The sequence below is a fragment of the Vanessa tameamea genome, chromosome 13, assembly GCF_037043105.1.
Source record: "Vanessa tameamea isolate UH-Manoa-2023 chromosome 13, ilVanTame1 primary haplotype, whole genome shotgun sequence".
Classification (NCBI taxonomy): domain Eukaryota; kingdom Metazoa; phylum Arthropoda; class Insecta; order Lepidoptera; family Nymphalidae; genus Vanessa; species Vanessa tameamea.
Window position 1 is genome coordinate 1,591,136 of NC_087321.1, and position 17,694 is coordinate 1,608,829.

The following is a 17,694-nucleotide window of genomic DNA, read 5'->3' on the forward strand; positions in this document are numbered from 1 at the left end:
TTTGATGCTTTTTTTGCGTTGCGTATACTGAATGTATATACATAAATAAACATAATCAGCCTGTAAATTTCCCACTGCTGGGCTAAGGCCTCCTCTCCCGTTGAGGAGAAGGTATGGAGCATATTCCACCACGCTGCTCCAATGCGGGTTGGTGGAATACACATGTGGCAGAATTTCGTTTAAATTAGACACATGCAGGTTTCCTCACGATGTTTTCCTTCACCGCCGAGCACGAGATGAATTATAAACACAAATTAAGCACATGAAAATTCAGTGGTGCCTGCCTGGGTTTGAACTCGAAATCATCGGTTAAGATGCACGCGTTCTAACCACTGGGCCATCTCGGCTCTTGTATATACCTTATGTGCCTGAATTAAAAAAAAATTGTATTGGACGTTGTCAAGTTTTAATTTGAAGCGAAGACAAATATATTATTGCAGTCACGTGACGCGTGTTCATTAGATTAATATAATTTACTTTTAGGTAGGTAATTTTAATCATAAGGTAACCAACCAACTAAGTTGTAGATTTCTTATGCCTTTAGTTGCACAAGCTCACTCACCCTTCAAATCGGAACACAATAAGACAAAATATTATTATACGGGCTTGTCCAAAGCCCAACCACTAAATCATAATTTCATTACGTCTGTTTTATGTTTCATTTGAAAGTGTAGAAAGCAAAGACAAAATATATGTTTTATATGAATGGTTTTTAATCGATTTGAAATTATATTTGCCTTATTCACTCAAAAATTATTTAAAAATGAGGTCAGCGAGTGAGAACTATTGAAAATTTGTTTTAACTAAAATCTGGAGAGCTCGAACTGCGAGCTAATTTTAATTTAAATCGAATATATTTTCATGCATTACCATTTTGTCGTCTGCTACGAAAACTAGAATTAATTAAATATTTAATTGATTTAATGAAATATTCTAAATGTATTTGATGTTTGCCAGGCAAAAACGATACTCGCTTTCATATTAACGCAGGATTTGTCAAGGTACCGTGAAAACAATAAAGCGAGCAGGAACGAGGTGAAAACTGCCCGGTTTTTGGCAACATTCGTCAAGAATGTCTGCACTGCAACCGGCGTAGTGGCTTAAACACGCAAAATTAAACATCCTCCCATCGTACAAAAGTAAACCTTATGTTCTCCGCAATAAAGACAAAATAACTGCATATTTTATAAGTGCAATCCAGAGCAATGGTCCAACTTGTTGAAATTCCGTCGCCGTCCGGTATACGGAGTTGCCAATTTCGTTTCGTTTATTCAAACTGATGTTGGCTCTTACGTCGCGGGGTTTGAGACGATTCTCCTCTATTTTCGTTTAAAGAGGACAGTAAATAGAATTTTGTAAGGTTCGTAGGAGGGAAGAAATTTCGCAAGTTAAGCTTTTGCTTGAGCGCCCACTAATTTTGTCCAATCGTGGTTAGTGGATAACATGTAAGACACATTTTTACTTTTTGCTTAGCCTCCGGTAATCCTGCTTCCGTATATTTTTTTCTGGAGAGTACGGGCTGTATATTTACGATGTGGTTTTGCTTTCTCGCTGTTTCTGCATAATTTATGGACTGTTGACCATGTATCCACTACCGTACCTAAATGGAATTGAATATGTTTTTTGCAAGAATGTTTCTAGGAGTACATTACGACAAAAGATTTACTTAAAATGTTTGCGTTTTTTTTTTTAATTAAATAATGGCGATATTTTTTTGTCCACTTACAAAGTGTATTAGAAAATTTTTAAACAATGTATGATTTTCATTTTAAATAAGGAAATAGCAACAAATACTTATAGCACATTTAAAAAAATTGTATATAAAATATTTTCTTTCAAATTTATTAAGGAGGTTTTTGCAACAAAAAATACGTATATTACGATTTAAACTCAACGAATATTTTTATAATTTATCAGGTATATAGTTAATTGACGTAACCGCCTGGATATATGTATTATGTTATTATACACATTCTTTAATTCTAAGAACTGAGATAGCGCATTCGTTAGAGCAATTAATTTAATCTTAATCTTGCGTTCAAAGACAAGCTAACAAAATATTGTGCTCAAATTGTTTTTATAATATATCAAAAGGACGCCTGCATAGGTCGGCTAAATTTCTATCATTTGTGTGTCGAACGTCTAAACAGCGTAATAAGCTCAACCTTTTTCTCAAAATGAGAGGAGGGTTCGTCCAGTAGACGGACATTTATAGGCTGTTATTACTACTTAATACAAATATTTTACTTGTAATGATTTAGTAGGAGATTGAATATTTTTTTAATTTAATTTAATTATTTTTACAGATGGCGAGCCTATCAAACTCCCCGAAAATTTGGAAAGCCTGCCACGGGCAGAGCACTTCGCTGCGCAAAGGCATCGATGGAACACCAATGAGGTCAGTGATAGATTAAAACTTAACTAAAATGTATTCTATTGCCTTTGATTAACAAACATTTTAGAAAATCACGGAAGGTGCATATGGTTAATAGCTCTTTTTTGTGAATAACATATTGATCTTACATTTAGTGAAAACTTCTGAGTTCATTTACTTTTATAATTTCTATTCAGAAACTTCGATGTGACTTATATGTTATCGTCCACGATATATAGTCCATACTATTACTGTGACATTCCTCAGTGTTGAAAACGAATATGACGTGTTAGTTTATGTAAATATGGACACACGTTTCATTATCATTAATTTTGCTAACGTCACAATTCACCGGTGCGGTGGCGGTATAAATCGCGGTCTAATTCATGCATTATGCAGAACCTCATGAGTGTCGTCCCATATCTCGGGGAGGCAATGTTTTACCCTACTTCACTGGTCCGAACCCAGCGACTATTACCGAATATAATTTATATATTATAGAGAAATTTCTCGAATCTCTGCGTAGAAACATGATGTTATAAAAATCTAGATGTTATAATAGGTTTAAAAATCTGCGGAATCAGTTCATCGTTTGAAATCGATGTTATTATTGTGTTGTTTGAAATGTTCAACTGTAATATCGTGATTTTAGATGAAGGACGTCTTAGACATTGATTTTATGCTTTAAGTTGTTTTGTGTATTAAACAATAGCCTAAAGTATTAATTACAAATAATTAAACTCAGAGTCTTACGTTGGTTCTTTGTTCAAAATCAAGAATTCTTGTACTCTTCTTTAACATGTTTTTTTTTCACTTTACAAAGTAAAGGACTTCGTTAGAAACTCTTTAGGCTGTGGTTCTATCGCTATGGTAGCAGGTCAGATTTACAAAGGTTAGGGAATATAAATTTTTAACAAGAACTTATCAGTTTTTTCAACACATTTTCGACATCGGTCTTTTTAGAAAGTTCATAATATCCAAAGCCGTAAATAAAACTGCGGATCAACATGAAGTAGGTACTATTTTATATCAATAAGCTGATGATTCACACTAATTCGCTTGGATTAGTAAGTACTAAACATCACAGCTGCATTATCTTGTACCATTATGCTGCAAGCAATCTATAAGGATTTGAGGCTTAGTCTGAAATAGCCAAAGCAGCGCTCATTAAGCAGCGGTTCCTTGGTACCTAAGACCTTAACCCTAGAGACCTAGATTAATATGTTAGTTTATTCAGCTTGCTGATATAATAGCAGTCGCGATGAGATATGTTAATTAGGATCGCGATGTATCCCGAATTAGCTGTCGTTTGGGTAATCATGTACAATTGTACATTTTCCATGCAATTTAAGTTATACTACACTTAAAATGTAAGGATTATTGTTATCTCTGCGCGACGTTTCTCCAAACACTCATGCGAAAATTATCCTTGTTGTAATATATATATATTTTTTTTATATAATTTTGTAACTTCCTTACTAATTAATATTCACTGACTATTGTAAGTAGAATTTAATTTTCTATTTAAATTAATTAATTCGACGTAAATGCAACGCGCTTGCTTATAAAGGGAACATATAATTTTTGAATTTTCAAAGTCACAATATTTATTGAATATATGAACACAGAGTTCTTGTATCTTAGTTCCCAAGTCTGGTATAGCGTTAATATTTTTATAGAGCAAATTTATAAGGGCGGTTTTGACCACCTATCATCTGTACACTACTGCTACAAGGGACATAATATTTTAGTTCCCAAGGTTGTTGGTGTATTGGCGATGCAGTGAAGGGTTGATATTTCTTACGACGCCAATGTCTATAGGCAGTGACTGTTTACCATCAGGTGGTCCATTTTTGGAAAAAGCCCATTTGCCTATTATTGATAAATTTAAAGTGTAGTCAAAGAGTGAGTAGAACACTCAGCCCTCAGCCAAACTAGCGAAAGACTCAATAATGATTGTACCAATTTCTTCAAGACTCCACACAAATAGTAAAATTGCATTATATTCATTCGATTCGATTACTTTATTCAATGCACTTGGAATACTGTCAGGCCAGAATTTACGGTCGTATTTGCCAGTAACATTCTTTATTCACTTGGATTCTAGTTGACGTTGCTTTGATGTGGAAAACAAACATTTTGCAATATTGCCAGCTTCCTTGCGTTCGGATTCTGAGCGAAGTTCATTGTTAAGAAGATTTTTTATAGTTATAGCTTCTATTTTACTCTCTAATCCTAAGAAATGTTTTAATTTGGAAGAATCTCTGTCAGTATTCTATTATTTATCATGATTAGGTAATTCTGAAACTGAGGTCAAATGTTATATTGTTTTGTAATTTTCTAGCAAGTTTTGTTTTTATAGATGGTTGTTTTTTAGGCTTGTAATCATATATAACATCACAATGAACACACGTCTATAAAAAGGTTGAATATTTTATAATGTCACCCTTATTTTTATGACGTCCTACATAATATAAATATTATAATGATTTTACTTATACAATAAGTCATGATGATAATATATTAATTCTGCTTTGTAATAAATAATTTTAAATCTAAAAAGATATAAAAAAAAAGTATAAAAATGTTCATAAATTATGTTATGGTAGAAATTTTCGTTTCCCTCATAATTTTTCGCCCTTATTTTGAAAGTCATTGTCGGTTAAACGAGGTAGGCTAATGAAATGCGTCGGCTGACGGCCGTCGGCTGTAGATTAGGCCTTACGCGTAGCTATTATCTTAATGGCTCACGGAATACACCCAGTTTTGAACGGCTCCGTTTTATTATATGTATCAATTATTATAATTATTATTTTTACAATTACGTAATAAAAAAAAATTAAAAATAGAACACAGATGTTGATATTTTATCGAGGATTAGGTTCTTTTTAGCATATCAAGCTTGTTTGGTAATGGCGAATACTTCGATTTTCTTGGTCTTTAATTTAGTTTAAGGATGCAGATTTTGCGATCATGGGTTCAAACCTCGGGTTGGGCCATTGATAAGGTGTTGGGTTATTTCTTTAGAGAATTTTTCAGTAGTAGCTCTCTGAAAACTATCTTTGCTCCCTCGACCTGGAAACAACGTAAAAGTCCTGCACCTCTATTCTTTGCAGTCGTGGCAAATTGAAGAGCGAGGGTATAAAAAGAGCAAGTTGAGAATGGCAAATTGGCACCTGATAAACTACGTAGTTGCCCATAGACAATGGCGCTGTAAGAAATATTAACCAATCTTATCAACAACATTGGGAACTAAGAAGTTTCATCCGTTGTGGCTGTAGTTACACTGGCTTACTTATAATTTAAACTGGAGCATATCAATTCTATAGTCTATTTTAATGGAAGTAGGAAAAAATATAAACAAACTTAAGTTTTATGTTTTTCATGTGATTTGCTAATAACTCAGCCGTATTGTGCACTACTAAGAGTTGGTGATTAATATATTTTTATTTATAATACAACACTATTACACTTAACTATTTATTTCCACTTTAAATTAACTTCCGGATTTCCGACAACAGTTTCGTCAAAACGCAATTTTTTCGCAAATCCATAGTGAATATCATAGTTTAATCAAGTTCGTCGACCAATAATATCACGTAAATTTGCTGTCAAATGTTGTTTATTTGACTTTTCTCCTCTTGTGTTTGAAATTAAGTATAAATAATGTTGTTTAGCGGTTAGAATAAGTGGTAGTACTCAGAGAGACAGGATTTCCTGAACCCTTAAGACGAAATGTATTACAAAAACACCAGAAATAATGCCCACCATTATATTTACCAACCCCCAGCCAATATTTTATGACTTAATATTCATGGCAAATGTATAAATAAAAATTAATACGTACTCTATTATCATGTGGAATACATATGTAAATATTTAATAATGTCGTTCGGAGATTCTTGGCATCGGTTGCAGCGAGACAAAATTTTCTCCTGGATTTATTTTTGTATGTTAATGTTTATTTTGGTTATCCCAGGACGGTGCTTGGCTTATGATATATTTACATTATCTGTTGCCGTTACGGAGCTAAGTAAATGAGATACATTTATTTGGAAGATATATAACTTAAACGAGGTTGGTATAAATTGTAGGTACCTTGCGATATTGTTTTATGCAAAATTTTTGGATACGAATACGTATTTGAATTCTTTGCATTAAAATTAAAACTAGCGACCCGCCCTGGCTTCGCACGGGTGCAATGCTGATAAGAAATACCTATACTACAGAATATCTTACAACGTTGACAGTTTTTTTTGTCATTAGACAATACAAACCGCTATGTCCCTGCGTTTTAAATCTGTAATATCTTCGAAAATATTGATTTAAATTACATGCTGTAAAGGGTCATATTGTTCTATATTAAATCCACAATGTATTTAAGGTACTTAATTGGATAAGGATTAATGCTGTATTGTTTAAAAAGAGCTTCGAAAATAAGGGTTCAGCCAGACAGTTCAGCCAGTCAAGCCACTTCAGAAACCTCTAAAATTATCAGTGTTTCTCTACTATGTTGTGCATGTATTATACATATTAACCTTCCTCTTGAAACAATCAATCTATTAAAAATAACCGCATCAAAATCCGTTGTGTAATTTTCAAGATCTAATCATACATCGGGACGGACAGCGGTAAGCGACTTTGTTTTGTACTATGTAATGATGAATAAATTAGGTATATTCAAAATAACATTGATCTTGTTGATAGAATCAGTGATGATCATTGTATGAACTCGAGAAGTAAGGATAAGCTTATAGCGCTAAGTTGCCTTTTAAAGTCACGACAGCTGCTTATTTTTACTTTAGAGGTGTGACTTCTGATTATAAAACAAAAGGCAGAGAAACAATAATGAATACTAATCAAAGTAACAGGCAGACAGACGGATAGAGATTCGGACACTTTTGCATAACATTAGTATAGATTAAAAATGTTAACTATTAAAACTTAAAAATATTGACTTAATAATTCGCATTGTTTAAAATTACTAGGTACGCTGGCTGTTATCGGGAATTAATGAGAGATGATTACAAGGGAATTGGTCAGGCTTCAAAAACACGTATTTAGTATTCATTATTGTGTCTCTCTGTGTGTGTCTGATACACACACACACAGAGAGATTATATAAAAAGTTGTTTATGTATCTTTAAATGTGTGTGTACTTTTTATATATGTCTATAGTTGTACGATATATCTCAGTTCTATATCGGATATTGCAGCAATATATTAAATATATTATAAAGTAAGTCTTCCGATAAAAAACATCCCCTGCGTTTAATACTTCCATAAATATTTTCATGACGACCGATGGTCTTTTATACAGACACGATTATTTCATATAAAAATATTTTTAATATCGACATACATTTAATGAGCGAAAAATATATCACAAAAAAAGTGCACACACATTGTATTATAGCGATTTAATTGTATTCCTACATTAGTGATTAAAACGACAATAGTTGTATTGCTGTGTTGGTCATAGTTATATAGTATGTAGACTTTTTCTAGCTTTGGTGCGAGGACTTGCAAATGGGTCACCTGATGATAAGCAGTCACCCCTGTCTATAGACACTGGTCGTACGCGTCACCAAACTTAAGATCTGAGATGATTGTAGGTACCCCTTGTGTCTGCAATTACACTATAAATAGACCACTTCATGGTAAGTGGACATAAGAATTATTAACTATTCTTAATCAATGCTCCATCAACCTTGGGAGTAAAGATGTTATGTTCCTTGTGCCTCTTGTTGCACTGGCTCATTCCAACTGGAACACAACAATACTAAGTATTGCTACTTAGTATTGTAAAATAAAATATAGAGCCGAGATGGCCCAGTGGTTAGAACGCGTGCATCTTAACCGATGATTTCGGGTTCAAACCCAGGCAAGCACCACTGAATTTTCATGTGCTTAATTTGTGTTTATAAATTATCTCGTGCTCGGCGGTGAAGGAAAACATCGTGAGGAAACCTGCATGTTTCTAATTTCAACGAAATTCTGCCACATGTGTATTCCACCAACCCGCATTGGAGCAGCGTAGTGGAATATGCTCCAAACCTTCTCCTCAAAGGGAGAGGAGGCCTTTAGCCCAGCAGTGGGAAATTTACAGGCTGCTAATGATAAAAAATTTAATGTAATTGTAAAATATATTATGATGGTTGGAGTGGGTGGTACACAAGGAGACGGGTTTGCACAAAACCCTACCACCAAGTAAATGTCTAAATACAAGCATTTTCAAGCACAAGAAAATTCACAGATATAAAATTTTATTTACATAAGAATTATTGACATGAAGTCCTTAAATATGTATATATATGAATTAAAAATAGTTACTGTATATATCTTGACCGCGTGGAATGGTGGCAAGAGTGCTACCAGCATGTCCCCGTTGAATCGCAATGCCGATCCTCTGGGCAACAAAACGAACCAGCCCTCCTGTCACCAGGCTATAAGGCGAGGTGTTATATTTATAATTTTATAGTTTTTTCACAGATTGAATATCATATTTGACAGTAAATTGATAGAAATATATATATTTCATTGTATTTATTAAAATATGCTGATTTTGCTTCATGGGATTAGCATCCCTTTTATATATAGTTCCCTTACGATAATTATCTATTTTTTCTATTAAATGGAAATAAAATGTGATAACGAGATTTGATAATTTAATAGTTATTACTTGAAATCCCTATATAACAAACTTATGATCCGATAGTAACTAGTTATAGTTCTAAACTTTTCCTTGGCAGAGTTTCAACGTTCGTGGCTAATAAATGTAATCCTACCGTGAAACAAATGAGATTTATTCGGATTTACCTCCATTTTTAAAATTAATAGACAATAAATCTTTGTCTATTACTTGTTATTATTTTGACGAGTACGTCGAAAAACTCATGAATACTCATAGTACGTACCAAAAGAAATATACTTCAGAAAAGTAGCTTTAATTTGAGTCTATTTATCATTGGTTCATTTGGAAAGAAGTTAATTTGAATGACATGTAAAATAAATCTGAACTGAAACGATGACCAGTCAGCTTAACTTATTTGAGTTCAGGTAATGCTGATTGGTCGATGGCATTCCGCGAGGCATGAGGCGACCAATGAGGTTTAAGTACGTTTCCGATTAGTAAAATATAATATTTATATTTAATATATATCTAAATTTTGTGTGTTTTTTTTATTTCATAAAAAGAGGTTTTACATTATTTATCCGATAATCGCATTTTTCTTGATTGAATCATCATAGACGTAACGGACTAGCAAGTCCTGCTATGCTTTGTCTTGGTATGCTTCAACAATGACTAGTCGATTGTGATGTCACGTGTGACGTGTAGAGCCTCGCTATTACGAGTGCAATCTAGTATACGCTGAACGATGCGCGAACATATAGATGACAGATAATTATAATCACTAAACATTGTAATTTTGATTTCATCGACACTATTTTTTTTAGGTATCAGATCAAAGTTAAAACGTTGCCTTGTGACTCTTGCAATATGACTCTCAAGTCCTTTTTCATTTAGTGTATTTTGGTTCACTAAAAATTCCAACCGGAACAAAGCAATATGAATCCTTGTTGTGGCGCCAAAAAGTGAAAATGAAGTAAAACTTGAAATATCCAAGTAGACTCGGTTGACAGATATGAAAATCATAAATGTTCCGTATTTGACTACGGAACCCTAAATGAAAAACATTTTTCACGTAATGCGGTTAGCTGGTACGACACGGCAAACACATTAGCCTTATTAAGCTGCTGAAGATGTCCGCTATTATACTAATGTAGACTCGTGGTCATGTGAGCTACGACCCGTGTACAAATATGTCTAAGCCCTATTTTGATACATATAAATAAACTGAGCTACTTTTTCTTCATCACTCTGTTTTTAAAAATGTGTACGAATATGTATACGTGTGATTGTGTGTGTGCCTCTGTATTTGTGTGAGTTTTCTGTCATTTTGTATATCTCGTGAACGATATTCATGGTATTGACATCATATATCATCGTTATACTTTCATCCTTGAATTTAATATGTATGTACCTATTATAACGAACAGCATTATTATTTTTAAATATTTTATAAATGTTGTCATAGTGTGGGAAAATATAAATTCGAGAGTGTAAGCTTTCTAAATCGATATCATATATTTTGTTTTAATAAATACAAGGTCATATTGCTTTATACAAATAAATGTATATTTATGTTATATGTGGTATTATATTTTTTAATTTAACTTTCGATTTAAATCGTAATGATGCCGACGCACAAAACAGTTCCGTAAAAATCCAACCTTTTTGTGAATTTCTATAAAAGCATATTTAAATAAAATATCCCATCTAAACCTTGGAACAACGTAAAAATAGTCCTAATTAAATAATAATTATTGTATCAAAATCTCCGAAGCACTACAGAGTTATACCACCCTACTATAATTTATACTTAACCTACGATCTCCAAGTCGAATGTTTAAATGAAAACCGAGTCAACTAGTTTCGAGCGATGCTTTATAAATCCAGTTACTACACTAAAGTAGAGATTTAAATGATATTTATTTTAATAACCTCAGATTCAAAACTTGCAATTGCATTTTACTTAGAAAATTCACCTCGTTATTTACTCGGTGAGATTTTTCTCCTATCCCCATCCCATTTCCACCCGTTTTTCACCTTCAGTTCGCACTGGGACGTTTCGGTTACGTATGCAAACGATTCAGAGTCAAATATGAATGAAAAACTGGCGATTCGAGAGAATTTATTTGTTGGTTTATTGTGCAATATTTGGAACTTCGATGGTCCATTTGATCTTAGTTAGTTTTTTGTATTTGTTTTTAATTCAAATTAGGTAGGCAGACTGAGTAACGGGTCAGCTGATGATGTGAGGTCACCATCGCCCATAGACATGAATACTGTAAGAAATATTTACAATGTCTTGCTCGGTCAATGTGCGACCAACCTTGCGAACTTAGATATTATGTCCCTCGTGCTTGTGTTTATATGGCTCTCCCCCATCAACGCGGAAATATTAAATAAATATACTAAGTAATGCCGTTTGATAGGAGAACAATTTAATGATTTTAAAAAAGGCTTCTAACAAAATCCAATTATTTGTGTATTTAATTACATATTACGGCTTGTTTGAGAATCGTTAGACCATTCTGCCAGCTGACCTGGTTTTATAAGAGTTGGAAATGATCATCCTATGTACAGCACGGCGTAACATAACTCTGGGGATATTCGTCGGTAACAGATCATGTCTGTATGTACATGGCGACATTGAGTACGACAAGGTGCTAATTTAATGTGATCTCTGAAGCAAGACTTGGAAGACATAATATCATCGAAATGCCTTTTCAATTTAAAAAAAGTTTGACAAATTCTACAAGTTGAGAAATAGAGGAACTAGTATAGCACTTTAACTGTATAATTTAGTTGTATGTGTAGTACGTAGGTATATTAACAGCAAAATTTGTCTAGTAGTTAGCTAAAACGTCTGCAGATGATCAGGTTTAAACTTCTGGTTAAACCAATATAAACTATTGGGTTTTTCTGACAGTAAATTAATCCTTCTAAAATAGGTAGTGTTACAGTCTCGTGCCTGGGAAGCTCTTGAATCCGCGGGCTTTCATCAAACAATTCCGTCCTGTATTTGTTAACTTGTTTTGCGCAAACATTTGTCTACTGATTTCATACATCTTCATCGCTGGCTAGTCTTACAGAACGAACACGATGAGTACTATGTTCGTTCTGTGGATCCAAAATTCTTAATGCATTTGAAAGTGTTTTAATCTCTGTTATATCTTATATATTTATTAACATATAAGATGACTTACTCTATTGAGTAAGCCGATTTTTGTCCCAGTGATTAGAGGACGATAGCTGCTCATAAACAATCGATTATGGTCACATTTCGAAGAGCTCCAGCACCAGACGTGCAGAAAAATAAAGAGGATTCTTGATTGCAATTTATTAAATTATTACGATTTAACAAAGAATTAATTTTAGAGAGTGGAAAAATGGTACTGGTTAGAGAGCGGTACTTCGGCTGTATAAGAAAAAAATGAAAAACGTAAATAAAATTCAAATAAGTTGCTATCAACAAACTCCAATTCTAACTGAATGAATACTATTTGACTTATAAAAAAACATTCAAAAATGGTTCCATATTTTGGCGCCAATGGTAGATCAGTGACTTGTAGCTTACAATGAAATTAATTCAAAGCAAAACCTGTCATAAGTTTCGAAATTCCTAAAAAAACTGTTGAAGAAACGCGAAGTTTCGCGGGTGACCCACTAGTGGCAATTACAAGCACAAGGGTAATAAATATTTAGTTTCCAATATTGGTGAGGCATTAACGATTTAACTTAAATTGTACGCATTTTTCACCAGATGGATTAGCCAGGTTACGTATTAAAAAAATCAGTTCAACATTGAATTCATTAATAGTCTACTAATAATACTAGTTTGTATTCATTAGTACCTGATAAGTTATTTCAAACAGTCTGAAAACTTTAACTTTGTCTTCAATAGTATTAGCGAGATAAAAAAGTTTGTAACAAGATCTATACTTACTTAAATGTGATCCCGTTTAAATTCAGAAGGCAATAGTGAAAAAAAAGGTTGACATCATTTACTTCAAGCGAACTTCTTAGAAGCTAAAGTTATGGGAACTTCGCGGGATCGTATAAAGCGACATTTGAATATTTTATCATTGTACTTGGGACTGTTCAAACATGTTTCAATGTATAATTAACTATTGCTATGTGCTGCGATTTCTCAGGAGTATAATTAGGGTTTTATTTTTGAGATGTCATATTGTAGAGTTTGTACATTAAGTAGCACCAAGTCATCTATTAAATCTCTACCCAGTTTACTCATATTTAATACTCTTCGATCGTTGTATTGGTATCTTGTACAACAATAATTATAAAATGTAAATAATCTCTATAAGAAATCTATTATGCAATATATTTGTAATTTGTAAATTATATTATTTAACATATATATACCAAATTTTTTTGTTATAAATTTGCCTAAGATCATTATTGATACATAAATAGTTATAAATAATTCTAGATCTTATATCGTAAATTAATATATAATATTTACAAAAAAAAAAAGCATTTAAGATACCGTTAATTCATGTTCAACTCACCTACAACTAGACATTAGTATGTATTTCTACGTTTTGGGTTTTAAGGGTGAGTGAGCCAGTGTAATTACAGAAGCAAAGAGCACATCTTACATACATCCGATTGTAAAAGTGAGGTAGCGCTTTGATAGTATAAGAATTGGTTTTTACTTCTTTATGGCTAAATTTAAAACATTTAGAGATTTAGAAATTCTTTGTGCAAATTTTTGGTATAAATACACATTTATGACAGCGTCCGATGAAAATATCATGCACATTCTTTCAAAAAAGGAAACTTACCTTTTTTAACGCCAGTATGTCCAGGACAATTATGTGACTTTTTAAATGAGTCATTCGTATTCCCTTAATGTCCTGTCCGGTTTAAAATAAATCGTACCGGACAGAACATTTCTAAATGTTATTAATTGTGACAATTTAGTTTCATATGTCAGTGACCAACTTTGTTTTAACTGTTTAGATGTTAAATTAGGGACCCTTGATACATTGCGTGCTGCGAATCAATTAATCGTATTTCAGAGTGCGCCGAAACAAATCCGCCATGTTTCCGTATATTAATGGTCGCTGTCACGCTAACCGGTTACAGCCGGATGGATGTGCGATGTCACCGGCTACAACCGGACTGGTTAAGGTTACGATTTCTTTTATCCTACAAAGTTTTTTGATACAGAATAAAGAAGGAAAATTGAATCGCGTTACCGTTGTTTTTACTAATGAATTTAAAAGGATGTTAACGTTAAATTTTCCTTGTCTTGCTACGTCTCGTCGATCCTAGCGCGTACTCACTGGGCTCGGCTGTCTGAGTACTCACTCCCCAACCGGTTACACTGTCCAGGCGAGTACAGTCAGCAGTACAAAATAAGAACAATACGATCAACATGGCATATATTTGTGATTTAAATAATATATAATAATACAATTACAAAATTAATTATCCGATTACAACAAAAGTAATTAGAACATATGGTCATAAGTAAAGTAAATGAGCAAAAAATAATGAAAAATTTCCGAGAAAAGTGGAAAAAATTTCAATTGATATTTTCTGGCAGGGATCTCGAAAACAATTAATTCGGCATAAGAAAGACTGACACTTTCTTCGCTTATTGTTTTTTTTTTTTTTATGAAATCTCTGTTCTGTACCGGTTTGTCGTTGTGGTATTGCGCTGGGATGGTCAGACACCGTTGGGACTAGCGCTATTTGATTCGATTTGACTCTATCCGGTTTCAATAATAGGAAAACCGGTCAGCGTCGGATTGAAACAAATGGATTCTGTACCTTCGAGCTTCTGTTCAAACAGAACTATTTGTATAGATATTGTTGGGTTGCTGCCAATTCTTGTGAAAAATCAAACGATGGATCACTTTAATTTGTCTTTCGAAATTTGCAATTTGAGAGCGGAGGTTATTATGGGAAGTGATTCCAGCACTTTACCTTTGATGTCGAATTTTAGAAAAGTTTGATAAATTAAAATTTTAAAGTGCGCGGTTGAAAAATTGTTTTGTTTTAAGTTTAAAATAATATATTTTATACATAACTTATTTTACTGTAATGTTTATTTTGACCATTTTGGTAATCTGTTCATGAGGCTCTTTCGAAGGTTTTTACTGGGTGGTAGGGCTTTATGCAAGCTCGAGTGAGGTAAAAAGTAAGTGGTATTCAAACTATGCTTCACCAGTTTTTAAGTATCAGTTGCTTATCTGTATTTTAGTTATTTAGTTATGTACCTTTAGGTAGGCAGTATCAATCTTTTCAATGAATCTTATATTTTATTCAAATAGGTTTACTTGGATCACCTTTGGAATAGTAATTTTAGAAGTTTACCTCAAGTAAGATTACTATCAATTCAGAATGATGATTCTATCGAAAACAAGCGACAGGAAGGAAACAATGACAAAAAAATACTTACGGTATTGACGTACCCTCTCCTAGCTTTGAGAGAGAGGGGGAAAACGTTATAAGTAATGTCTACGAGACAAGAAAACTATATAGAAAAGGGCTTACTACAGACGATACTAAACATTAGTTAATTAAATAAGTAGTCTAAGTTTCTAACAAAATAATGGCAGAAAAAACTTGGGTTCGGGGTTATCCATCTATCAGTCAGACGATGACGTTAGAACAGCTGGAAAATTGAAAAGTGAAGAGTGTATGGCCATAACGTGGCTCATGACTAACAGTAGGTGTGTACAGATTTTGAATTGACACTGGCAACATACATAAAAGTTTGTACAGCTTAGACAACAGCGGTACTATTTTGTACAAAATTACTTAGTTTCTCACTCAAATATTGAAAACTGTCTAACCGTTATATACTATTTCAATGGGCGTATCATTTATAATTAATATTAAAGCCACATCCCATATCACTTTCTAATATTTCACGATAGTATTCTGCGGTGAGTTGAGTTTCGAATTTGTTCTTACAAAATAGTTTATGAGATATCGATTAATGTATGCATATTATGATGAAAATGCATGACTGACACTGACGCTAAATTGAGCATGTTTGCATACACACGACCTTGACATGTCAAAACACGCAGCCTCACTGTAGCTAATGTTTGTCACGAGATAAAGACACGCGAGATGCATTCTGTTGCTTTTTATTCACAGCCCCTAAAAGACGAAAAGAAAAATATTCTCTTTCTATTGCAAGCGCAGAACAGACAGTAGAAATGGCATGTTGGCTGTTTGAAGTTTGCAATGTATCTTGGACGTCAAAATATGAATTGTTTTTTATATGTTTATATTATACACTCTCAACGTTAACATATTTTTATATTACTGAAGTTTTCATCATGATCATAAATTTTTATTGCTGACGGTCAGCTCTGGACCACGGCACATACAATTTCGTTGAATCTTCAAAGGGAAAATATAAGACTGTTAAAAACGAGTATTAAACAAATTAATCAAATATCTTTCATCCTTTATATGATTTAAATATTATCATTGTTGTTTAATTAATTCACATTCACCACAATACATTACAAGCAATAATATTTATTTCAATGAAAGGTGAGTGAGCCAATTTGGACGTAAAAATTGGTCCAAGCTTGGTAGCAAATCGATATATACGTATGTCCATTACAACACTTTGTACCAACTTACCATCACGTCACCTGTTTGTTCAAAAGCGTGGATATTCTTATAAATCTGAATTGAATAAGTAAAAAATCATTTCCAGTTCTAAAAGGCAAATGAACTTTTTCATGATTTTCTGGTTTAAGGAACTAATGAAAGAGTCAATACGAAATTTACATTAACCGTTGATTATAATTTTTTGGTTTGATTGTAGGGAATTATGCACAACATTGTAAAATTGTCTCAAATGAAAGTTGCAAAAAGTATATGTAATAATCATACGTTTTAAAGGTTTAAAGGTATTTCTCGTACTAATTAGTAGTACGAGAACAAAATAAGTGGTCGGAAACGGTGTCAGGTAAGGAAGTTTTTCAACGTCAAATATTTTTTCGCTATGACAGCATAAACTAAGATCGATTAAGAGTTTGCGAGCAACCTAATCCACAAAACACGACCTCCCTGAAAGCGACGCTCCAAAAAAACATACTGTTTTTTATTGTATACGGCTCATTAGACGCGCTAGCTCCGAAACTTTTTTGTCAAAAGACACATCGAGATACGGGAAATTGGACCTTAATATTAAATTGCTAGAATCCTTATTCGATTACCCCGACCAAACTCAGACCCGGGAATTGGGGCACATTTTTGTTTAGGTCAGTGTTTCTTTGTTGGACATTTTGCTCGACCAAGTATCTGGCTGTAAATTGAATGTCGACTGAACGTAAATTATAAATACGTTTTGTGTTTGTTGATGCGTATCGAAATATGTGTTAATTGATTTAATTATACTTGTAGGACTTCAAGAAGATATTCTTGTTGAAACTTCAAGGAGTTCAAGTAAATATTATTTCAAAATAATAGCCAATGATTGAAAACAGAATGACTTTCAAGTATTGTACTAAACGATGCGCTGAAGCATTGTTTATGAATAAAGCTGCGGCTTTCGTTAAGCCAATAAGAGTACAATAAGATTCCATGTTATACGGTTCTATTGTATGATTAAAATCTTAAGATTCATATGAATGAATTCATATATATATATTCATATATACGTGTTCGAATTTTAGCAATATTTAATGGGTAC

General features: G+C 33.1%; 1 protein-coding gene across 1 annotated transcript in view; it reads left to right on the forward strand.

Moving 5' to 3' along the window:
- The first annotated feature begins 2,333 nt into the window (after nt 1-2,333).
- Camta (Calmodulin-binding transcription activator) overlaps nt 2,334-17,694 on the forward strand; it is a 130,208-nt gene continuing 114,847 nt past the window's right edge. Inside the window, exon 1 of the mRNA XM_026636319.2 lies at nt 2,334-2,398. The gene's annotated coding sequence lies outside the window, so the exon portion shown is untranslated. The remainder of the gene's footprint in view (nt 2,399-17,694) is intronic.